The sequence below is a fragment of the Lepisma saccharinum genome, chromosome 24 (assembly GCF_977018435.1).
Source record: "Lepisma saccharinum chromosome 24, izLepSacc3.1, whole genome shotgun sequence".
NCBI lineage: Eukaryota > Metazoa > Arthropoda > Insecta > Zygentoma > Lepismatidae > Lepisma > Lepisma saccharinum.
The window spans coordinates 12,999,947-13,026,669 of NC_139252.1; positions in this window are offsets into that span (position 1 = coordinate 12,999,947).

Genomic DNA, 26,723 nt, shown 5'->3' on the forward strand with positions numbered 1-26,723 from the left:
TGAAAACTACTGGATAAGAAATATTCAAATCTAAACATTTGTCAGTTATCCTACAGCAAAATCAGTATGTTTGTAGAGAACAATATGATTTATGTTACTATATACAATCGTAGTTTTATATATTTCAAATGGTTCAAACAAATCCACTGTTAATTAATTTCCTAGCAGGGAAATTCTTGTGGGAAGTAGGAACAGTCGTTGGGGAAAAATCATAAAACATTTCACTTTCCTTTCATTAACTTTAACTCATTGTAACTTCTCTCTTGTTATCCTGGATATGTTACTCAAAATTTTATGAATAGTGAAAATCAATAACGAGTGTCCTCACAATTCTCCCTTTTGAAATTCATTATCACACCCTCTCTTATAATATTCTATGCTTCATAAAACACTTATTACGTCTAAATTCTGCTGCTAATTACATTCCTGGAGGCCAATTTTAGGAAGAATAAAAGAGGTTCCCAAGGTGGTGGTTTTTAATTTGCTACTTCTCTCTCCAACACTTCCTTTTTCTACCCTTTGTCGTCCATAATTAATTTCGCAAAGAGGAATCTTTTTTCATGTTTGAATCAGATATGAATAGATAATTTAATTGCATGTAACAAGAATATTACATCTACTTTTATAGTTTATTAACAACGAAGGAATTAACTTTGGACGAAATATCACCAACGAATATCAAATATTTTTTTTCAAGAACTATGAAATATAGAAATAACAAGAAGTAATCAAGACTTTTTTCTCTACAGTAGGCTTGAATCGTAATTCCGTTTTGATGATATATTTAGTTTCATTTAACAAACAAATGGTTTTAAATATTTTATTGGTGAATATAATAAATAAAATTGTAACATCCCCTCTGATTGCAACTAACCAATTAATAGAAAGCCTTCTCGCTCTTTAGAAAAATTGGCTTTCTAAAGGACTAACTAAATCAGTCTATTTAGACTCTCATTTACAGAATTCTTATCACGAGTTATTAAACTTACTAACAGAATGGAAATATGAATTAAAATGACACTCGATGATGGAGCAAGTGTTTTCAAATGTGTGGATAATTTAAATAAACACAATACCTACGCTGAGGACATAGTATAAGAGCAAATTATGATCTTCGTAAGTCAAAAAGTACAATTCCTTAAATAATTGTTTGTTGCACACCAAGAAGGTACAGATTATAATTGTTTCAATGCCTAAAATATGAAAACGAAAGACAAATATTCATAAAAAAAACTTGAATGACATTAACTAATTTGACATTGCATGACATTGCGGAACAAAAATTCCAAATCCTCTTGGCAGTTTACTCATTCCTAGATAAAACAAAATTGTGATTGTAAAGAAAATATAATTATACGCACATAATAAAAGTATATACTGTACAAAATATTCGGTGATCTTGAATCAAACTAGCAAGGTGGATTGAGACTGACCCAATTACCAATATGAGACAAGGATGGCCGGTTCACAAACGTGTAATTGAAAGAGTCATTAGCCAAATCAGCGGAATAAGACAATTGAAAGATGCGAGCAAGACTACAGCACAGATACGGGTATATATTTAGTTATATACTCTTATCTGTGATGTAGTCATGTCCGTAGCACCGTAGCACCTTATGAAGAAAACGTTATAGTAGTTGCTCAAAATGACGGGCCCCAGCGTCGTTGCAGGCACGAAAGCGTCGCAAGAAGCTTTTTCGCATCCTCCCTGACATTCCTGGAGTCGTTCTGACGATATCACAAGCAGCAAGGATACTTGCCTGGAGAGGATGCAAGGGGTGACAGCCGTAACTGCCAGGCTTAATCTAAATGTTCGTATTACATCTATTATGGAGACAGAGAAAAATGCCTCAGGAGAACTGAACACATGAAATAGAGAACACAATCGCGCATTTCCTGATGGAAGGTGTTTTCTTCTTCATCAATATTAACCACATACAGTTTCTGGTTTCAGGTAATTGAAAATGCAGATCAATGCTTTTCATGTGTAATATGAAATGCAAACTATAGGCTGTTGTTTATAACGAACAATTTGACTTATTTACAATATAAACACAAAACGTTCTTCTACAATCCGAAGTTGTGTTTTTACGAAGCACATAATTATTTTTTATATCTTAATTTTACCTAATAGTTTGAAGGAAGAAAAGTTATTCAATCATACGAAGTCGTGTATATCTGTAACAGATTAATTTAGTGGCCATATTTGTGCTTTGTAACATAGAGGTTGTAAGATACAATCCAACTGTAGTAAGAACTCCCATTATAAATTTCCTTTTGCAGAGATGAGTGTACACATAATTCTCTTTACTGAAAAGAAATGAACTAAACTAAATGAAAGTATGCAGAAATACACAACATCTAATACACATAACGTATTTTCAAGTATGAACTGATGAAATTTATAAAATCTGTTTGTGTCTGCAGACGTATCACGAAAGACTTGTAGTTGCCATCCAACCATTGGATGTCCTTAGTGGCTTCTGCATTGGAATTCAGGCGTTTAATATCTGCAAATTGCAACACTGTCATTTCATCGTTTCACATTCAAGCGGCATACTACTTTATCGCTATTAGGTCAATGAAGAAGGAAATAAAGCGCCACTTTCTGCTCTTTGTTGGTAGACTAGCTTTCAATGAGTCCAATACTCTTGAGATGTAGATACTCAGAAACTAATGACATTCATTTACTTATTTATTTCACTTGAACTTTTGCACAATTCCTCATCAGATCCATGAACAAGTTATTTCATCACCGTAATTCAAAGTTCCGTTCCACTAATCATTTCAGAAAAGTCACTATGTCCTGGAACAGGTTTCAAGTTTGATCCAAACCATTGAAACGCGTGCTACTCCTGAACTGAAATTAAATTTGAAATTAAATATATTAATTTCGAGACGATATTAATATGAATCTGCTAGCTATTATTCTTAGGAATACCGATGCAGATATTTTATACTGTAGCTTCTAGTGTTGTATAGAAATCACAATCAATAAATACATATCACTTTGCAAGAAGATAATCAAACGACATCATGGATATAAAATGGTTTATATTTCAGTGAGCTTAATCACATAAATACGTATATGATACGTTGTTGCCCTTTAATGAATGGGTCCAGTGTTCAATACCCGGGGAGCACGTAGTGGTTCACACAGCACTTTCAACTGTAGTTCCAGTCTCGTTTAGCCTGTCTGTGCATGAAGTAGACTCAAAACTAAAAGCAAACAAACACGAGTATGTGATACAAAGCAAACAATAAGAATTTGTTAAAACCTCGATATCTTTGTTGTCCTGTTGACTGTTGTCCTGGATTTCCGCTGATATTATGATAGATTTATTTGGGCTTGTGGTATATATGTTGCCACATAATTTTAAGTAAAATATAATTTCTATATTATTTGTACAGGGGAGGGCGTTTATGTAGTCTTGACTCGGTAGGCGAATGCTGATGAACTTCTCGTCGTTTTTGATAGACAGTGATTAAATGTTTCTAGAAGATGGCAATTAGTTTGTACTCTGTTGGCGTTCCCCTGGTAGCGTAGTGGTTAAAGTGCTTGGATGATACAGTTGCCATAATGTGAACAATGTTGGCTAGCCTGAACTAGGTTCAAGTCCAGCCAGGGAAGTAAAATGATTATCGAGTGACACATTTTAAATGTTCAATTACGTTTTCTCAAAACATGTAAAATGTTATTGGAAACGTATCATTGATTATTAATAAGATTATTTCGAAAAAGTATAGAAATTAATTATTTAATATGTTAGAAATTTTTAAAGTTTATCAGAAAATGAAAGGTGTTTTGAATTAAGAGAAATTATATATCTGTACGTATTATTTACATTAAAAAATGTGTAATAATAGTTATGATGGATGAGCTCATTGTGGTAGGACGATATTCACACTGCGTCATTAACTGCTTTCGTAGATCCCCCCACAAAAACATACACACCAATGAAATAAAAATATTGTATTCTTTATTCCACATTAATTAGGTAAAATATACTTTCTGCTTTGGCAAAATTCTCAATTGCGAAAGATCAAAAAGAAGATAAAGCTAACTTGAGTAAGTGGTCTCTGCAGGCCCCAGTGTATATACTATATCCCTGTTAAATTGTTTGAGGAGAATCCATTTCAATCTGCAGGGTTCTTATTATGTCTACTTTGCTTTGAATTCCTGAAGGAAAAAAGTTTGTAGCTGCTGAAGTCACATGACATTGTCTTCATACGCAAACTACTGCGTAGTAAAGTGTCGGGTTTTCCTCCAAGGTTTACTACGGATGAATAACTGACTCCGGGAGAGGTAATTGTGCTAGGGTTACTTCCCGCAAATGATCAGAGGAAAACATATTTCCAATTTTTACCACATATTAAAATGTTGCGTTGTAGAAGTTACAGCAATCAGTAATTTGAGTTTATGTAGAAGTGTTAAACAGGAATAACCCTTTGGAAGCGTAAGATAATGTGATTAATGGTCACATGAAGCATGTCCTGGGATGTTGTTCACTATACAACAGATTTCAGAGCCATATTTACACCTAGTGAAGAAAATTTGAACTACGTTTTCCATACGCATTTGCTTTGCCCATGATCTCCGTATCCTCTGTACGAAATTTTGGCGCAATCCGTTGCATCGAACGGGCTACAGAGGGCTCTGGGTAGGGCAACTTAATTCTTGGCCACGCGATATATATTTCAGAAGGGACTGGAATAAAAATAGTCCTTTAGCTAGAGAAAATTTTCATACAAGTAGGGAATATCACCCACTTGATGATCGCGTTGATGAATGTCATCCTGTCTCCTGAAATTCTCTTCCTGGTCACTTTGTTGTATGAAGTCACCTTGTAGATAGGCAAACCCGTCGCACTGGTCAGTATGTTTGGTTGCTTCTCTCTTAGGATACATCACTGAGGCTGAGAAGTTTCAATTGGTGACGTCATGACGTCGGAGCGACTTCCAATATTTTTCTAAAATTCCTTTTGCAGCTAACACCATTAACATTTCACTGTTGAGTTTCTGCCATGCAATAAACGCGCACAAGGAAGGACCATGAGCTGTGCATAGGATTGATATTAGTCAAATGATATAAATTCCATAGATGCAAGAAAAGGTTCATCATCATTCTTCCCATATCCAGTATTTATACATTACAACCGTTTAAATGAATTTATGGATTGAATTTGAAATTTTGGGCGCTTCAGCTCTTTGGCTACTTCGCACCCGTCACATTATGCGCAGTCCATCACCTTGCCATAATTAAAATATAGCTAACTTAACATAACTGCAATGTCGGAGAACTAACATATTCTTACGTGGGTTAAAATCTGAGGCTGTAAAGGGGCACCTAGCACACCTAAGGACAAAATACAGGACAACGCACACACAGCGCTACAGAGGATTATACTGGCCATAGGTCCAGACGGCAGAGCCTCGTTAGTCTGCATAAAGCAGTTCACAACCTTTTGAATCAACAGATGTCAGTGTATTTGTTGTCAATACCAGTGCAACTATCATCTATAAAATTTGACTAGTTGGAAATTAGTTTTCCGTTCCAAGTTTGTAATGAAGCATTAAAATTGGGTGTGTCTTAGAACACGAAGAAACGTTCACAGTCTGTAAGAAACATCAAGCTGAACAACTTTATCACGTACCGTTTCGCTCATTTAGACCTGGTTTGTACATTTCGAGCACTCTGAAAATACTTTTCCTTCATATATGCAAACACAAAATATACAAAATCACAATTGAAATGACGTGTTTTCTTGCTAGATGTATTTATTTATGTATTGGATTATACTGCTGAAAATTAGCATACAAGCCTTATACATCAGTTTATTACAATGTAAATGACATATATACAATAAAGATTAAATAAGTGTACGACATGCTAAAACATACTAAGAAGATTGTTTTACATTGAAATAAAAGAATTACAAATTAATAATACAATACCATCACTTATACTAAAATATGCGTTAGTAGTAAAATTACACATGTTACTTTAATAATAAAAGGTCATTAGACTCCAGCGGATTATGATATAAAAAATAAAACGCCTATTATTTCTAAAATGGGAAATGACTGAAATTGCAGTGCAGTTATTTCGGAGTGCATAGTGACGACTCTTTACAGTAATTTTAAATAAGTGGGGAATATCAAGCTTTTCATCAATTAATTTGCAAATAAAATTGTAATCGTTAGCATTTGTTGTGCCCAGGAGGCACGAGATATTACGTTCATCTAACAAATTGTAATATTCATAATTCATAATACTCTTTTAAAGGCGATAGTAAGATATATAGACAATATCATGTCTGCAAAGAAGGGAAGTCGATGGTTACACCTCCTTTTCTTCAACTAATTTTCTTATCACGATACCCAAAGTGGTGGAAAGATTGGTGGTATCGCAGAACGAACTTCGTGCTATCAAGCTCACCATTAGAACATGGCGTTCCTTGTACCGTCCCACTCGATGAGTAGAGGTCGTTTTAACTTGACTTCAAATTAAGCACAGCAGTCTCGGTCATGGTCATTTGTTGCAAGGGTTGGACCCTTCAAGGTGATGTGTCTGTAATGTTATTTTAAATGCTTGTCATATTCCCATCGAATGTGCAGTTTATACTTAACTCAGACGAAGTTTTAATCTTCCCAACTGTTTATCGTTCATGTTGGATGATGATTACAGTGTTTTAACATATTTTGTAACTTTTTGAGAAGAGTGGGCCTCTTACACTCTGAAAAAGTGTTTAGTCTGTGCTTACCTTTTTAATGTGTCCCTTGCAGGACACTTTACAACACTGCACTTAACCTTTGTCAAGGAGCCATATGTTCCGACGCAACCAAAAATGTTAATTAATTAGTTTATTTATTTATATTGAATTCACTAAAACTAACGAAACACTTCTTACGTTTCGCTCTCCAGGATAAGTCATGTCTAGAATAGTAACAGTCGGTTATAGTAAGAGCTTTGTCGCTTTCAGACAGGAAAACGTAAACGTCATTGCCAACAGAAAAATTGCGCCACTAGGTTGAAAATACAGTCTTTCGAATGTAAATAACAATGGAGCGATGACATACGTAAAGAGCAGGACATAACCAAAAAAAGCTGTTCGCTTTGATGTGAGACGCCCCGTGAATTTTGTAGCTGTTATGCGCTACAACCTTCACTTTATGTTTCTGCCCACATTTTACTTCACATCACATTATTAAGAAAAAACCAAGATGTTCAATGTTGACACGTATTCAAAAACTAACCAATGCCATCTGTCCGAAAAGCTTTGAACCATTGTTGCTTCAAAGGTTCATTGTTTCTGTTGTCTCGGATTTGCAAAAAAATCAAAAACGTTTACTCACAACTAGTAATGATGTGTTAAAGTTTTTATTTTTACATAAAGAAAGTCGATGCTTTTCCCCAACTGATATTCAGAGAAAAATGTGCCTTAACCGGGTATCGAACCCAGGGCTTCATTATAAGACAGCAGTCTTACATTTATACTACCCGCGTACTATTGCCGGCGCTAGAATGATGAACTAACAAAGATAAATAAAAATTGCAGACAAATTGAACGTCTAACGTCACTTTTCATAACTGTTATACCTATTCCTAAACATATTTGTTCAATATATAGAGGCTAACGCACATTTAGCTACATACACATACCTTTCGCCACCGTTTAAACCACCAACAACAAACGAAACATCCCACAGCCTCTCAACTCATCCATCTACCAGTCAGTCAGTGTATCATGTGCTAGTGCTAATACTATGTGGCGACTCATGAATGGCCAATTACCGTATCTATTGTTGATCCAGTCAGATATGGGAGTGTCCCTGGCCCCATTACGGTCTTAGAACACAGCGTAATTAGAAATCGTGCGTTCTCACTAAATTACAAAATGTACTTGAACATTGTAATGATTTTGCCTAAATGAAAGTTAAATAATTGAAAATAGTATTCAAGTAAACTAAGAGATGTCAATTCTTTTCGGTCTAAATGCATCTACCGTACTGTACAAATCTGGGGAAAGGGGTGCATGGGGGCTGACATATGTTTCGGCGGGCTTCAGCCCTCCAGAGCGTTGTCCCTGTCTACAGAATGGGCAGATACTGTGGACGCATACCAACGTTTGTGTGGCATTTAGGGATATATTAATTGTGATTTCTACTTCATAAAATATCTTCCCACTCCATGTGACATTCTTTACTGATTTGAAATTGTTCTTCAATCACTTTTGGTTAATAGAATGAATAGTGATATGAGGAACTTGATGAAGGAATATTCACAAAGTGACACGCATACACAAGATAGGATTCAAACCTAGGACCTCAAATGGAGAATCCTGAGTTGACAACTCAACGCGCTCTGCCACCGAGATGGCTATTGGACGCTCAGGGAGTGATCGCTGATCAAAACGTTGGCATTAATATATCTAGGAGACCTTCAGTACTCCGGGGACAGTGATCAATGGCACTTTCCACCAAATACGAAATGTCAAATGTCAGGATTATGACCTGTACGCTAAAATCATATTCTTTAACTGTTAAAAGAGTTATCTGTGAACATATTTATGTCATAGTTTTCTTCAAAAGGAGAGAGAGCTTGTGAAGGCAAAGGAAGAAACATTCCATTTTCACATATATATGAGTACAAAAGTTACTTTGTGTCCGCTATGTATTCATCTTTCTCAAGAAGCTGGGCCTGATTACAGTTTCAAAAGATTCATTTGAAGGAACTTTTCAAAACCGACTGAGATCAAATCTTACCTGACGATTAAAGTGTAAGGAAGGATCCTACTACTATTTATAATTTTAATCATAGCTTGGTAGGCTTCCTAATACCTCTCTTTAAGATTAACTAAAAATAAAGTTCTTTATGAGACTAATATTGGGATCATAATTATCTTTTGGTGAATATTTCCTACTTTCAGAAAAGATTGGTTTCGTGGTGGCTATTTTCTTTCACATTTAAACATATCAAGATGAAATATGTCTAGGTTTTACGTAAAATGCATATTGACACACACACACGCAATACTCCTTATGTACATTTGAAATTTTTACTCTATATTTTGTCTTCTAAAATTCAATTATAATAATTGCGCCTCCCCGATGGCGCAGTGGTAGCTTCGCCCCCTACAATGGGGTCCGGGTTCGATACCCGGGAGAGGCACATAGTGGTTCGAATCTCACTTTAAACTGTAGGTCCAGTCACGATTAGCCTTATTTTACATAAAGTGGACTTCAAACACCAACTCAATCAATCAATCAATTATAATTGAAATGTTTAGAATTAGCTATTCTACTAATTTTATTTTCCAGGATCATAAGTTGTAACTCATGTAGTAGTTTCTCAGAAATAAAACGGTTTCGTTCCTTTCCAAGGAAATTTGTAGGATTTTTTTCAGTGAGTGCGAGCGATGCATTTTTGTACGATAATAATGTAACCCCTTCAAAAGTCACTCATTCAGTTTGAAGCAGGGTGCATTGATTGAAATCAGGTTCATTTATATCACGATTTAAATCAGGTGATTTTTGAAAAACAAAATCTGATTTAAATCACTCTAAATAAATAATTTATAGAATAATGCACATAAAGATTTTGTAGATATCGGAAACACTTTTGGCGAAATTACATTACTCTCGTAATCATTTAATGGTGATTATTATAGGTCCTAAGATAGGAAAATAATGGAAATAAAATATACGTACTGATGGTGTGAAGCTCATTCAAAAGGAAATGTAAGCACAGGATTTCTCTTGATATAAAATTCAATACTTTTATGGGCAAGAATAGCAAACGTTTTGTGTAGAAAAATATACAAAATCCTACTCATGTTAAACCATAAATAGTGTAAATATCATTAAACTGTAAATGAACATGGCAGCTGATATATTTCCAACTATCATTAAAAAATCTCCAAAATTCAGGTACAAAGAATCTAAAAATATGTAAGTTAATATTTTAAGTTACAATTATGGCCTACATCCAGAATGTGTTAGTTTCACTGGAAACATGTTACTGAAATTATTATTAATTTCTTTAACAAACTGGACAAAGATTTCCATAGAAGTTACAACATCAGAAAGAGGAAAATCTATGTTTACGTATATTTTTATTTGCTTTAATCAAACTGTTCAAATATTTTACAGGGCATTTACTAGAAAAATAACTTTCCATAATAAACATATATCTATGGGAATGTTGCAAAAAAACATGCAAGCAATTTTAGACAAGAAAATGATGAAATCAATCTAAATCAAGAAATCCTATTTATATCAAGAAATCAACAAAAATGATTTTTTAAATAAAACTCATGATTTTTATCCACCCTTGTTTGAAGTAATAATTTTTCTGCAATCCCCTTCTAATAATTAACAAATTAGTGTGACTGAAATGAAATAATGGTTGACATAATATCGTAACGTACTCTGAGTACGTGGGATCGAACCAAGAACCTTAACCATTGAGGTGGGTGATGTAGCTCGCTTAATCATTCATCCTCCTTATTTGAGCACTCGCCCTTCAAGGTAAGCCTAATGGTAATGGACGAGAGGTACTAACTACACACTTGGAAATGGCAAAACACAAGCTTTCGGATTTATACCTTCAAGTCTAGATCAACATGGTTGGAAGTAACAATACCTGTCTGTCTCTGATGATACAATTCCCCGCTGATAGCTGTTCATATTGGAACGTGTTCGATAGCTCAATCTCCTCAGTTCCTTCTTGTTCCGCGATTCCAGGTAAAAGACCCCACACCACACGTTGCTCTCTGTTTTGTAAATTACTGATGTGACATTCTTTGAATACCTGAGAAAGCAACGGCTGGCGACAGGGGTTATGAATTCAGGCTAGCTATAAATCTCAATTTAGAGGAGATTGATACGATATTGTATAACTTTAGGTTAACATTCGTATTTCCGGCAGTCTGGGCTCCTTTTACACCCCCTTGTCTTTTTCAGAGAACTTCGATATTGGTTCCATACATTGCGGTCCATATTTTTCTTTAACAACATATTTCATGCATGCAGTATTCCTTATTTGTGTTAATCTATATTCACATTTTGAAAATGTCCTTCACACCATTTGCACTTACAAGAGAAAGATGTCTGCAGATTACAATAAAACCAGAGAAAACACTCGTATTTTTGAAAACGAATACCAAATCTGCACGGTACATCCCAAAGCAAAAACTTTCATCAGGATATACGAAGCAATAAGCAATATCCCGGCGTCGGACAGAACAAAGGATTTCCCGCCCCCAGCTAAATGAATTACGAAACCGCTTCGAACCTAGGTTTCATTTCTTGGTGTGGATAAAATCTTAATTTACAAGCGCAGTTTATCACCTATCATTGTTCCAAAACCATACTTGCCATCGACAAAGCACTAAAAGCCCCACAATGGGTTGGTTGTTTTGGTCTGCTCAACTGATCAAGCGGAGAGACCATCGTTTCGAAACTGTTCGTGTTATGAACCTTTGAAGCAAATTGTAACGCAAGAATGGACAGACCAAAAGAGCGCTCTGGAAGGACCATACACAGGGGAGTTATGACCCTGCCGTCAATGTAAATATAGTTTCTCTTCTTTTGGGAACTTCAGGGAGAAGGGGATAGTACGAGATCAACAGTGTAAAAAGGATAAAGTTCCACCGCAGGGTAGTAAAGATTACGATTCAGATTCCTTGCCTTAATTTATGCTACAATTTCTTTCAAATTCCATTTTTTGAGTTAAAATTTCAATGAACGAGCATCCAATTAATAGTAACTTCTGCCACAATGTTTATGTATTATAATTACATATTATTTTATCTTTCTCTATACGTAGCCAAGCAAAAGTGGCAAATGTTGACGAATTACGCTGTTGGGAACAATACAAGAAAGATTTATGCTACCTATTTTTTGTTTAGAACACATATATTAACATAAACCACTCTGTACTTGCCATTTGTTGTAGATGCATTCAAAATATGATTTCAATGAAACATACGCAATTTCTTATAGTATTGTATCTTAAATTAAATCGTGTTTCAGACCACGAACATCACGCTGTAAAGAACAAGTCTTCATGCGTATTTTGTTCTTCACAACTGCCTCAAATAGGCAGTCCTGATTCAGGGAATAGTCAATATATGTTCAGCAGTTAAGATATTGGCTCTGAAGGTGTATTTTGAAAATCTACTCAAATTTAATAATAGCACAGAATGGATGTAACAACGGAAAACTACAAAAAAATAATACTACATTTTAATACTTCTTTACGTATTATATTAGGTAAAGTCATTAAATAACAGGAATTTTATTATAACTTTCAGGAAGATTGATGCACAACGAAAAATTGTATCACTGGACGCAAAATGGTTCCTTAGAAATACGCCACATAGATGTCGGGACTATCAAGACATTTGCGCCTGCGCAGTAGTACATACAACATGGCCTCTCCGCTGTCGACCTACACCAAAGAAGAGCAACGAAGTGTTATTCGTTTTTTGTGGTCAGAGGGAGTGAAACCTTCTGAAATCTACAGCAGAATGACGGTTCAGTATGGAGACAAGTGTTTAAGTATGGAGAGAGTGTACGGATGGATGGAAAGATTCAAAAGCGGAAACAAAATGTGACTGATGATCAGGGGAGTGGGAGAAGAGTTTGCGTGGGAACTGAGACAGTAAAACAGCAGATCAACCCTCGAATCCGTGAATACAGGCGAGTCACTATTGATGAAATTGCCGTGGAATACAACATGAGTCATGGATCTGCATTCAATATCATCCAATATGAACTTGGCTATATGAAAGTGTGTAACGGATGGTACCAAACCATCTATCGAGTGTTCATAAGCGTGCGCGGAAGACAATCTCTCAGGATCACTTGGTCCGTTATGCTCATGAAGGAAATGCCTTTCTTCATCGAATTGTCACAGGAGGCGAGTCCTGGTGCACCATTATGAACCAGAGAGTAAGAGACAATTAATGTTCTGGAAGCACCCTACGTCTCCTGTCAAGAAAAATTCAAGACAAGGCATCCGCTGGGAAAGTGCTGCTTACAATCTTTTGATACGTTCTGGAATAGACGCGATGTATTATTATACTATTAATATTAACTTAATAATAATCAGCGGTGAACGATGATACTCGGTGAAATACACAGACTCCTCTCAGGTACAGGGATAGTGTTAGGCAAAGACAATATTCACAGCACAGAGAAATAAAACCACATTACTGCAGTATGTATAAACTGAAAGGTTTTATTCTTTATTTATTGAAATTATAATGGAAATATACTTGAAACGAAGGCGAGGATTTCGCTTTTTCGATGCATTGACTCAACTAAAACGCATAAACTCATTGCGTGGCTATCGGCAAGCCTATGATCACATGACCTAGCTTGCGCCCCGAACTACCACACCAAGAGATATGCAATGATAACTGAGCCAATATTTGCTCCTTAGCCTTTTATTTCCAAATTAATCCTTAGGCTAGCTTTATTATTTCACGTAGAATGGTTGCAGTATTGTGCATATCATCAATGCATGGCTATCGGCGTACCTATGATCACATAGGCCTAGCTTGCGCCCCGAACTACCATACCAAGATGTATGCACAACACCGAGGAGTTCTTTTTAAGTTTAAAAGCTCGATCCGTGGCGAAAGTGTGTTATTTCTTACGCGATATCCTCGCTTTTATACTATTTTCGAGAACACAGATTCAAGTACAGATGAATCACTCACTATCTACAAAAGGATACTATCAACAAAACTGACATCTACACATGTTTAGAAATGCAAATTCACATAGTGCACTCTCGCAAACATGAAGATACATTAAACTATTCATAAGAGAGCATAAAATACAATACAAATTGAACAAAAGATATACATTACAAATAAGGTGCAATATTACTTATAATAACACAACATTTACGTGTCCTTTCATAAAAGTATAATATATCAGTGACATATTTTAAGGTTGTGACGTCACATAAAAATATGGATCATATCACTTTTGAGATGTCAATGGCCCTATATTGGTGCACTTCCAGGAGATGTGTTAAACTGTCAATAGTGCTGGATACTGTGACATGTATGTAAGCAAGTTGAAGCCTGCCATACGATCAAAAGGTCGGGACTTCTCCCAAAAGGAATATTGTTGCTCCACGACAACGCCCGCCCCCATACGGCTGTGCTCTGAAATACGAGGTGTTGAAACATCGATCATACAATCCCGATTTGGCGCCGTCGGATTTTCACTTGTTTGGACGTTTGAAAAAACATTTGCGGGGTCGGAAGCTTTCAGATGACAACGAAGTGATCGAAACAGTGCAAAGATGGTTACACGCCATGCCAAAAAGTGTTTTCTTTGTGTGTGTAGGGCATCCGCAAATTTGTGGACATGTGGACCAAGTGTGTTGAAAACAGGGTGACAATGTCAAAAATTAAGGCAAAAATCATTTCATTATGTATCCTTGTAAAAACGTTATAATACAATTCCTGTTATTTAATGACTGTACCATGTAAATTTTTGAAAGTGTATTTTTCTATAATTGTATATACATATAATGCACGTTTTGGTTACATAAGAATCCAGGCATAATTATATTCGTGCCAAAAAGTAAATTATTGCAAAGATAAATGCTAAAGATCTAAACCCTGATAACGTCCGTACAATTCGATACATTTACATGAAATTTCAATACTACCGGTAGCAGTAAAATTGACTCGGTGATCCACACATGCGAATGTGTTCTTCAATTTAAGATATTAATCAGTGAACTGATCTGTCAGTCCGATTATATAGAATTGTAAACAATTGGTATTTCACTAAGTACTGGAGTCCCAAAGAAAAATCTAGTGGGCTACTACACCTACAACATAATTTGCATCACAAATCAATTCAATCGATCCGTTTGTATTGTTGCGAGAGATAATAGTTTACATGCGAGGGTGTAGGAAATTTGATTGATGTCATATTTTCAAAAGTTGAAACTTTTAATATCCATTAGCGCTTAAATCTCCCTATCAGTAAAGAGTAGAACGCGAGTAGGTTAATTTTGGATACTGCAACATTTTTGAAACTCTTGAAGGCTCAAATACGAAATTCGGCAAGTTTCTATAAACCGTGAATTTTCTAATTGATATTTTCAGTTGTTCCTTCCATTTGGCACCTTTAGTTGACTTTCAAATATAGTGGATAGCTATCAACTATTCAAGAACTGCGATAGATCCAAGGCTAAAATTTACTGGTGTAAATGGTGTAACAAGAGTACGTCCGTCTGTTTGTCTCTGAGAGCCAGGTCATCAAGGTTAAGAAATATTTCGGTTTCTCAAAAGTAACTAAAGCTAGAAACATGATTCGAGGGATCGAAATACCCATAAAATAAAACATGAATTCCTTATATATATTTCGCCCGCATATTTGAGGCATCACACAGAAAGATACTTTAACATAGCGATAAAGCTGACTTTATTTGATTTTGTGTATTTTACTTTGCTTTTTTGCCACTTTTGGATAATTGCGAAGATGAGGATGATTGATGATATGATGAAATTGATGAAAAGGCCCTCACAAAGAACACCTATGCCCAGTTTGGGAATTAAACACGGGACCCCTCGCGTCGCAGCACGCTGTGCTAACCACTCCGCCACGGACAGATAGACCTGTAATAAATAGTACTCCATGGACTGTCATGGTTAATTTTAAGTGTTTCAAAATATCTGTAGGGAATGAAATATCGAATTTCTAATTTCTGATTAGTACGTGTGGATCTTATTGTAATTTCACAGCAAACGCAGTTGTAGCTTCTTTATCCTCATTTTGTTATATTTAATGAAGCTTTCATTGTATCAGAAACATCATGTTTTTAAAGTAACAACAATGAAACATTTTATTAATAATAATAATAGGATAAATATAATAAATTGATAATAATAATAATAATAATAATAATAATAATAATAATACAATACTTTTTAGTTCAAGAGAAATCACCATCACATTTTAAAATTGTTTCTCAACGTAAAACAAATTTGTAAATTTCTATTTTGCCAGCGGAGTGGGAAACGTTATAATTTATCCTCATTAGTTAATTAGTCAATTAGTGTAACATCTATAACCAATTACTTCGTAATATGGCAATGTTCTAATTAGCAAACATGGAGTGCATCGTGATCACAGAGTAATCTTCAATTGGTTGAATTTGGTCGGGATTCTCTTCTTCATGAATTCAAATAAAATGTTATGGATTCCTCACTTAATTTAGGCAGTGGAGTTAATATTTCGAAACATACATTCTGGCCCACTCTTAACCGTCTGTTTTTTTGTTTTTTTTTCAAGACCTCTCGGCAAGTTTATATCCTCGACAGTTGGTTGATTTTTAAGAGTGCCTTGACTGTTACGGTTTAAGACAGGATAATAAAAACAATACGAAATATTTTTGTTGTGCAGAAATGGGCGAGTCAAAAACCCCGTGAAACATACAGCGAAATTTACGAGACAAGACGTTAAAAACTTTTGTAGCCAATTTCCTTAAGGAGAAGCAGATGTTTTCCCGGGCTCCGTGATGGCTTTATGCGAGTACACAGATGTTTCTGACACGGAATGTTTTCGTGACTGAAATGATTTCAAGTTAATGAACATAACATGACCCTCTTTTCAGAAGCTATTGACTGTTGCGTTCTTGAACCTTGCGGATTTGAAGCACTCGAGGAATGAAGGCCGTTTAATGAGAACGACGTAATTAAGGCAAGTTCCATAATTAACTGATATAAATTATTGTTCTCCTAGAAATTTGAACATTAAAGGACGATAGGTCATTTTGTTGCCTTCAATAATTTCTTTATTACGCCTATTATAAGTAACCTTTATTTTCTTGAAATTGTTGTACACAAGATCAGGACCACAACATTCGGCTAACTATAGTTTCTATGTAGCCCGCCTTACTACCTCTAAAATCTCTACTTTCCTTTGAGTGTTCGTACTGTGTAATACGATCCACTACCAATTATATAATTACGCATTTAAACATTAAAATAAATGTATAATACTAAAATATTAATTGTAAATTTTCATATACAGGAATTTTCATGTCTGATGACGTTATAATTAAAGTTGAAAGATGCTAATGTATTCACCTATATGTAATTCACTAATAGAATCTGCTAACAATAATTTTGCTCCTACATATACATTTGTTAGATGAAAGGAACGTTAATATGATTCTAAGAATTTCTCACCTTTATCTCTTGTAATTATAATATTTTTAATGTATTATTTTGAAATATATACCATTGTGATGAAATGATAAGGGTACAAGTGTCAATCCGGGATATACTAGACGTTCCAATGGTCTCAAGTATGGCAAAAATTTTGGCATGCGCACATATTGTACTCTAGTCACATTTGCCTCCCCGATGGCGTAGTGGTAGTGGCATCGCCTTGTAATACGGTGATTTGGATCCCATTTTAAATTAAATGTACACTCCCGATTGGCCTTAATGTGCATAAAGTGGACTTAAAACAGCAACTCAATCAATCAATAAATCTAGTTACATTGTAACTAGGTACTGACGAAATTAAACTGTAGGACCTCTGTGTTTTCCTCTGCCCAACTCTGAAGGCTATCTAGGGGCTTTATTCTCGCGATAGCAGGATCTTCAAGTATGTAACTGATTACTCAGTAACAAAATATAGACCCTCTATACACATTTGTAGTAGATGTACATAAACTACACTCGTTTCTCTAATACAGAGTGTCCGAAAAGTCACGCAACCCGGTGTTTACGACCGTATAACGGAATAGCGAAACGGAATGAGAAGAAACGCTTTCTGCCAAGAGAATGCCATGTATATTGGGAAAATTTAGAGAGACAAACATATGTAAGAACATGCATATTTTAATAACAAATAAGCAAAGTGTTGCCAAAGGCGGAAAAAAAATATTTGCAAATCGTGTATATTGATGCACAGAACTCACTGAGGTAAATTATTGCAACATTTCACAATACCAACGAACAATTTGGATGGCCATCTAATGAATTTGACAGAAAAATAACTTTGGCGAAGTTTCAAAAACATTGCACAAGGGAATAAATGGGCTGTTCCAAAAATCGATGTTTTCACAATATTACGAGGGACACTGGCGACACTGTTAGTGTCACGTGTCACTAACAGACGTGTTTCACCTCAGGCTATCACACTAAGGTACTTTTAACGACAAAGGAGAAAGTTTGTTGTTCTCGAACATATACGGTGGCTGTTGGGGAATTGATAAGATGGTTTCCTGTTGTTAATGATGAGGTGACGGTTTTCTGGGAATGTTGATATGGGTTGGGGTTTCCTGTTGTTAATGAGGAAGTGACTACGGTTGGTTTTCTGGGAATGGTGATATGGGTTTCCGTTTCGGTTTGGGGGCGTAAATGACTGTTGAAGTTGATAAGCGTCGACGGTTGAGAAGATAAAGGAGTTGGAAAGGAAATGTGTTGGGATGTTGAAGCGATATGGAGAGATTGTGGAACACGTGTTGGGACATGTCGGGTGTTTCTTGGAATGGGCGTGTAGAAGTTCGTGGGAACGTTGATAAGGTATGACTGTTTGCAGGATACGTTAGTAGGTGGCGGAATGGAGAGCGGGCAAAAAGGAAAAAAGTTTCCGAGAGGCAACACGTGAATAGAATAAAAAAAGTTGTGTTCTCGGAGGAGGTGGAGATTCATAGTATACCGGGAAAAGAGGAGGACCGACGAGGCACGTGGGCGTTGGATGCCTTGCGCGAGAGAATGCGCAGAGAATATCAGGGAATTTGAGGAGGGGTAGGTAGGTATATAACATGTTTTGCCGTGTTTCACTTACACAGTTCGGCAGACTGTACGCTATCAGGTAGTAATCATCTGCGACCTTGCTGACACTTGTTCCTGGACGAGCTAGATATAAAATCTGTATTCCGAGGTGAGTACTATGGGTTTTGTATCCTTCTTTCTGTTTCTGAATGTAATGTTATGAACCAGTGTTGTAATATCGATAGGAAAAGTCTACAAATATGGATGTTATTAGTTGAGGCAGGTGTCTCCCATAATGAAGATGTATTTTATAATATCGGTTATATATGTTTTATAATGGAGGGTATTGATTTGATGTTTTAAGTTCATTTTATGCACAGTAAGGCTAATCGGGACCGGACCTACAGTTTTAAAATGGAATCCGAACTTCTATAAGCTTTCACAGGGAATATATAACTATAACATATATATAATATATATATAATATATAATTCTTTGAACTTCACCTCGACCTTCACCTTGACCTTTGACCTTGACATTGATGTTTGACCTTGATATTGATATTTGATCTTGACATTGTCCTTGGCATTGACCTTGACCTTTGACCTTGATCTGACCTTGAACCCCACCTTGATCTTGAAAATTTCAAATTCGAATATCTCCACTCCTAATTGAGGTAGAGGAATAATTCAAACGCTATTTTACTCAGAAAAACATGCTCTTTCAGATGAACCGGGTTTCATCCTCCGGCAGTTTTCTATTTTCTTTATTTCCGGTCGGAGACCTTTGATGTTACATTCAAATGAAAGGTCTTGCTGTGCAGATTCCGAAAATACAATCACTTTCGGTCTACCTTAATTAGGGTCGGCAGGACGACTGTTTAAATTTTTTGCGTTTATATAAGTAGTTATGCACCCCCGTTGAGTCGAGTAGTTATGCACCCCCGTTGAGTACTTTTTTTTTTTTGCGAAAACATAAAATCACTGTATCTCGACTCCTAATTGAGCTAGGAGGATTGATAGCTTGTTTTACTCGGAGTGAAGTCCTCTTTCCGATGAACCAGGTTTCATTGTTCTAGGACCGGCCGTTTCCTACTTTCTTTATTTTCAATCGTAGACCCCCTTCCGACCACTCTACTGATAGGTCTCGACGTGCAGATTACGAATTTGTCATCACTTCCGGTCTAGCTCAATTAGGAGCCGAGCTATTTTCTTATCTACGATCTTCTTCCTTTGCCGATAGATAAATATTTCAGACGTTCCTTCGTTAAGAATTTATCTACATCCTGTGTCCTGTGTTTACAGATAAACATGAAAACCTTTACATAGCGATATCTACGAGGAAAACATGTGGTGAAGAGAATATGTCATCACTTCCGGTATAGCTCAATTAGGAGCCGAGCTATTTCCTTATCTACGTCCTTCTTCCTTTGTCGATAGATAAACATTTCAGACGTTCCTTCGTTAAGAATTTATCTACATCCTGTGTTTACAGATAAACATGAAAACCGTTACATAGCGATATCTACGAGGAAAACATTTGGTGAAGACGGTTAACCATTTCCAGGATAATTACATAGGGTCAGTAGAACCGTTAGAATCGGAGATAACTGTTGCGTCATGCTTGCGTATATAAAGAACGGCGTTCTCTCTAGAAGACAGTCTTCGTGAAATAATCATTGTACGATCATGGACGTACAGTTATCCGCTGACGATCTGTTAGTGCTATATCGTGACGGATATTACACAACATCTGCACAATTACGGGAAGTGTTGGCGAACATTGCGCAGAAAATCATCGCGGGAGAAAATATCTCATTGGTCGAGGAGTATGACCACTTATTACGGACAGTGACAACATCCGCACCCGATCTTTCAGGAGGAGGATGGACAGATATTCCCGAAGAGTCCCCAGGCCCCCCATCGACACCTGATCCTGTATCGCGAGTCACCAAGGAGACGCAGGCATCCGACACAGGAACTTCTACAAACGCTACATCCAGATCACACCCGGAGCCTTTGCCAGGACCGTCATGGAGACCGGACCCCCCAGCAGAAGGAGGATGGACAGGTATTCCCGAAGAGTCCCCAGCCCCCCCGTCGACACCTGATCCTGTATCCCGAGTCACCAATGAGACGCAGGCATCCGACACAGGAACTAACGCTGCATCCAGATCACACCCGGAGCCTTTGCCAGGACCGTCATGGAGACCGGACCCCCCAGCAGAACAGCCATCAAATGGGAAAGGTAAGAAAAGGAAACGTGCTTCAGTGTCTCGTGAACAGATAGGGAATATAACATTACATAACATTCAAGAACTTGAATATCCTAAATTCCGTTCCAAGGGACGACGTGTTGAATTCAGTTTCTCACACCCACCAGAAAATGTCGATCCTCACACTTGGATTCGCGAAGGTGTTGAAAATCTTCTCATCTACGTTAAAAAAGACACCAAGGATGAAGACAAAATAGGTTTAACTTTGTCTAACATATCTGACCCAACTGTGAAAGATATTTACATCGGGTGGCATAGATGTGATCAGTTGCATAGTGATATGGTGTGGAACATTATGTACAAAATACTACAAAGTGCGAAAACCTTCACTGCTACAGATCGTTTAATTTTACGAGCAGACCATGTCAATATAACTGTTGGAGGTGGTGGGGGTAATCGAACATATTGTTTACCTAATTATATGTTAAGCACTCGAAAAGAAGTATCGTCGGTGTGCCAAATAGAAAAAAACCACTCTGTTTAGCTGAAGCGCTGGTCATAGGGAAAGCCTATGCTGATAACGATCCTTCCTATACTCAATACAGAAAAAACAGAAATCTTCTCAAACCTGTTTTCGAAATTATGCGAAAAGCAGATGTAGATCTGACAGACAATACGTGTGTCGGAAGTGGAATTCCCGAACTGAGAAAATTTCAGCAAGTTCTCCCAGAATATAAAATTATTGTATACAACAATCTTCGTGACGTTAAAGATGTTTTGTTTGAAGGACAGGTTGAAAACGCTTCCAAATTTATATATCTTCTCTACGATAACCTGAGAGAGCATTATGATGTGATAGTGAACCGTGTTGGAGCATTTGCGGCAAAACAAGAATGTCGCGGGTGTAACGAACTCATATTTCAGAAAGCTCATAACCATCTTTGTAAACAGTTATGTTCTATGTGCCGTTCAACTCCGCCGTGTGTGCCTGAACAGGGTGTTCGTAGAATATGTCAAACATGTAACAGAATATTCAAAAATGAGAACTGCTTCACAAATCATGTTTCTACACCGTTCCGAAACGGTACTGTCTGCAGCGAAATCCAACAGTGTCCCCGATGTTTCAGAATTATTCTCACGAACAATAGATATGAGAAAGTACATAGTTGCAACATGAAATATTGTACGGTATGTAATTGTGTGAAACCTGTAAATCATTTCTGTTACATGTCTATACCGAAACCTAAACAGAACTCAAAATTTCTATTTGTGTTTTACGACTTTGAATGCTACACTGACATTCCTTATCTTGAGAAAGAAAAAACTTTTCTTCACGTTCCGAATCTTATTGTGGTGCAGACGGCCTGTCACGCATGTTACAAAAAAGAGGATTTAACAGTTCAGTGTTCTGTTTGTGGAAAAACAGAGTTTATATTCTGGGATGACCCTGTAGACACATTCCTATCCTATTTAGAATTGCAGCATAAGTTTTCCGACATAACCATCTGTGCACATAATGCACGAGGTTACGATTGTACATTTTTATTACGGAGAATGTTGGAGAGAGAAATGAAACCTCGTGTCATCTTAGATGGTACCAAAATCATCAGCATGACATACCAAAATCTTCATTTTGTGGACAGCCTCAACTACGTTCAGACAAATCTTGCAGGCTTTTCGAAACTTTTCGGTTTGCCTGTTCAGAAAGGATATTATCCGCATTTGTGGAACACATACAAGAACAGAAATTACATTGGACCGATGCCTCCTCCTTCTGCATACGGTTATGAATACATGAAAACAGTTGAAGATCAACACCGTTTCATGTCTTGGTATGATGTCGAATGCATGCGAAATATACCTTTCAACAACAGAAACCAACTTCTCCAATACTGCATCAAGGATGTTACCCTGTTGAGACAAGGATGTCTGAAGCTGAGACAGAATTTCCTAGACATATGCAAAATAGACATTTTCAAGGATTGCCTCACAATAGCATCTGCCTGTTCACTAATTTACAGACAGAAATTTATGCCTGCTAACACTATAGGAATAATTCCTAAAGGAGGTTACCATCATGCAGATCAGATGTCGAAGTTTGCATTGAAATGGCTAACCTACGTTGAAGAACAGAATGATGTAATACTTCTTCACGGCGGACGTACTCGTGAAAAATATGTCATAGGAGGACGTTACAGAGTGGACGGTTATCACGAGGAGACGAGGACAGTGTATGAGGTCCTGGGCTGTTACTGGCATGATTGTCAACGTTGCATATCCGTTAACAGGGATATGTATCCGAAAGATGACGATGAAACCGATCAGGATAGTAACAGTCAGAAACACAGTGACATGTTGAACACAGCAGCCTTCAGATACGAGACAACATGTCGTAAACTTGCGGCTTTACGTTCTGAAGGATACCATGTCGTCACTATGTGGGAATGCGATTTCAACAAAATATTGAAAGCAGATCCTGAACTGAATAGATATCTATCGACACATCCTATTGTCTGCTGCATTCCTTTAAATCCACGAGACGCCTTATATGGAGGAAGAGTTGAAACAGTCAGGACATATTACAAGATCAAGGAAAACGAGAAATTGCAGTACAACGATTTTACAAGTTTGTACCCTTATGTGAACAAATACTGTGCCTATCCTGTCGGACATCCTACAATATTTCTAGGAAATTCTATTCCTCCGGTAAATGAGGTTTTGAAAATGGAGGGACTTATCAAATGTACTATTTTGCCACCGAAAACCCTTTTACATCCTGTTTTACCTACAAAAATTCACGGAAAACTGATGTTTGTATTGTGCAAGGAATGTGCTTTTAGATTAAAATGTGAAGGTACATGCAGCCATTCCGATGATCAGCGTATACTTTCAGGAACTTGGGTCATAGCCGAGGTGCGTAAAGCTTGCAGTTTAGGCTACAAAGTGCTGTCAGTGTCGGAAGTGTGGAAGTATGAAACACCGATGTATGACCCTGTCACAAAGACTGGAGGACTTTTTTCTGGTTATGTCAACACCTTCTTGAAAATAAAACAGGAAGCGAGCGGGTGGCCTTCATGGTGTCAGAACGACGAGGATAAGCAGAAATACATACAGGAATATTTCGATAAGGAGGGTATTCTGTTGGAAGAAAACAGTATTGAAGTCAATCCCGGGAAACGTACTCTGGCTAAACTCTGCCTTAATTCTTTATGGGGCAAGTTCTGCCAACGGGACAATCTTTCCCAGAAAACCATCATCAAGGAATCGAAGGATTTCCTCGATAAAATGACTGACCCAAATATCATAATCGGAGGAGTCGTATTCATCAATCAGGACACCGTTTTAGTGAACTGGAAATATGTTGAAGAGGCAGTCAGTCAGAACAGGAAAGTAAACGTTCCTATCGCTGCCTTCACAACATGTCATGCTCGTCTGAAACTTTATGAACTTCTAGAAAAATTGGGTGACAGGGTATGTTATTGTGATACAGATTCAGTAATTTACATAGATAGTCCTGAAATGGAATACCATCCCCAGACAGGTGACGCACTAGGAGAACTCACCGATGAATTGGCAGATTTCGGCACCGATGCGGTTTGTGAACAGTTTGTTTCAACGGGACCGAAAAGTTACAGCATGAAAATAACAAAACCGTTCTCCGAAGCACAGTATATCTGTAAAGTGAAAGGAATTACATTGAATACCTCCACATCAGAATTGATTAATTTCGATACCATGTGCGACATGATAAACAATGAGAAACCTGAAGTTATGGTCGAAAATATTTTCCGAATCAGAAGAACAAAACAGTTCCAAGTCATCAGTACAAATGAAAAAAAGCTGTTTCAGCCAGTATTTTTGAAACGACAATTCGACCATGAACATTTATCGTTTCCTTTCGGATACTGTGCAAACTAAAATATGTCTGTAACGGTCCAGAGTTCGAACCCTTCGTGGGCTGATATAAAACGTGTTCGCAGACTGCCAGAACTTCATTTTTCTTCAGAATCTGTAAGACGTTTCTTCAGCATGATTCCTAAACTTTCTCATCCTTTCACCATGATGGTTTGCGGAGCATCAGGAAGCGGAAAAACTACTTTTGTGACAAATATGGTCGATTCCATCGTTCATCTTGTAGAAGGATCCGTCAAGAAAATCATATGGTGTTACGATCAGGAGAACAGTATTCCACAAAGTCTTCGAGATGTGCAATATCATAAAGGTATCGTCGATTGGCAGTGGTGGAACGGAAAAACTCCTACACTTATAATCCTGGATGATCTTATGATGGTTGCACAAGGGGAAAAAATCGCCGACCTTTTCACAAAAGGTAGCCATCACAAAAACATTTCGGTGGTTTTCATAACACAGAATCTTTTTCACCAAGGAAAAAATTGCAGAGATATTTCGTTGAACGTGAAGCACTTTGTAATTTTTAAAAATCCTCGAGATATGAACCAATTCACTGTTTTTGCAAGACAACTTCATCCTCACCGCATGAAGGAACTCGAAAAAGTATATATAGATGCTACCGCGCAACCTTACAGTTAATTGTATATCGATCTCTCACAGTCAACACCGGATCCTTTACGTTATCAGACAGACGTTTTCAACCAGAATTACTCAACTGTATATCTTCCTCAGGAATGTTTAAAACATCGAGATGAGGAAAACGAGGAAGACACGTACCAACTCACGTTCTAACAGGAATAGACATTCCACTTCTTTCAAGAAACATTCACCTTTCTTGCACGTGTTGAAAAATTCACCGCCCAAAATCAGTAAATCATTATTGAAGAGTGCTCCGAAAAAAACGATACGTTTCATCAGCGAATGCTGCCTGAACGTTTTAAAAGGAAACGTGAAAATTAAACCGTCCGCAAAACGTCGTCTGACACCTTACAAGTCGGTCATACGCAATCTAGTGAAACCGAAAGTGAACATCGAGAAACGCAGAAAGCTTCTTGTTCAGAAAGGAGGATTTCTACCTTTACTTCTAGGCTCCTTGTTATCGGGTCTTCTCGGTACTCTCATTCCTCATTGAGAAATGACATCTTCTTACAAAAAGATGATCGTCCTTTCACAGGAACAGTTAGCACGTATTCGTGGTTCCGAATTGTCTATAACTCAAAAATTATCCGTTCTAGATAAGAAGATGAATGATATTCTAAAAATGAAAAATATATCAGACGATCAAAAATGGCGTCTTTACAGAAAGGAACTGGACGAGTATTTATGGCTGAGTCGAAAATCCAAAGAACCATTACAGATTCCTATTGTTCAAGATAACGACGGTTCTTCTACTATTTCACCAGAATCGACGTATTTTCCTGAGAACCTGGCAGAGACATTACCCCGTAATACACGTCATCAGTTACAGAATATCATCGATGAGTACCAATCCACGGCACAACATTTGATAAACGAACGTCAGGAAAAAACACTTCCGGATCCGAAAACGTTGAACTTCTCATCGTCGCCAACGGAAAGCCCTGGACCGTCTCATCGACAGAAGAAGAAGAAGAAGAAAGTGACAATCCGTGTTTCCAGGAAAACTACACCTTTTCTGAGAACACCTGACGCTTACAAACTGGTTCCTCTGAGAAAAAGCCGTAGACAGAGAGATCGGTCATGGGACTCTCTAAGTTGAAACACAATAAAATTCTCATCAAAATATATTACGATCCCCGACACCATGCTTCATTCTCATCTGTAGATCGTCTGTGGAAAGCGGTACG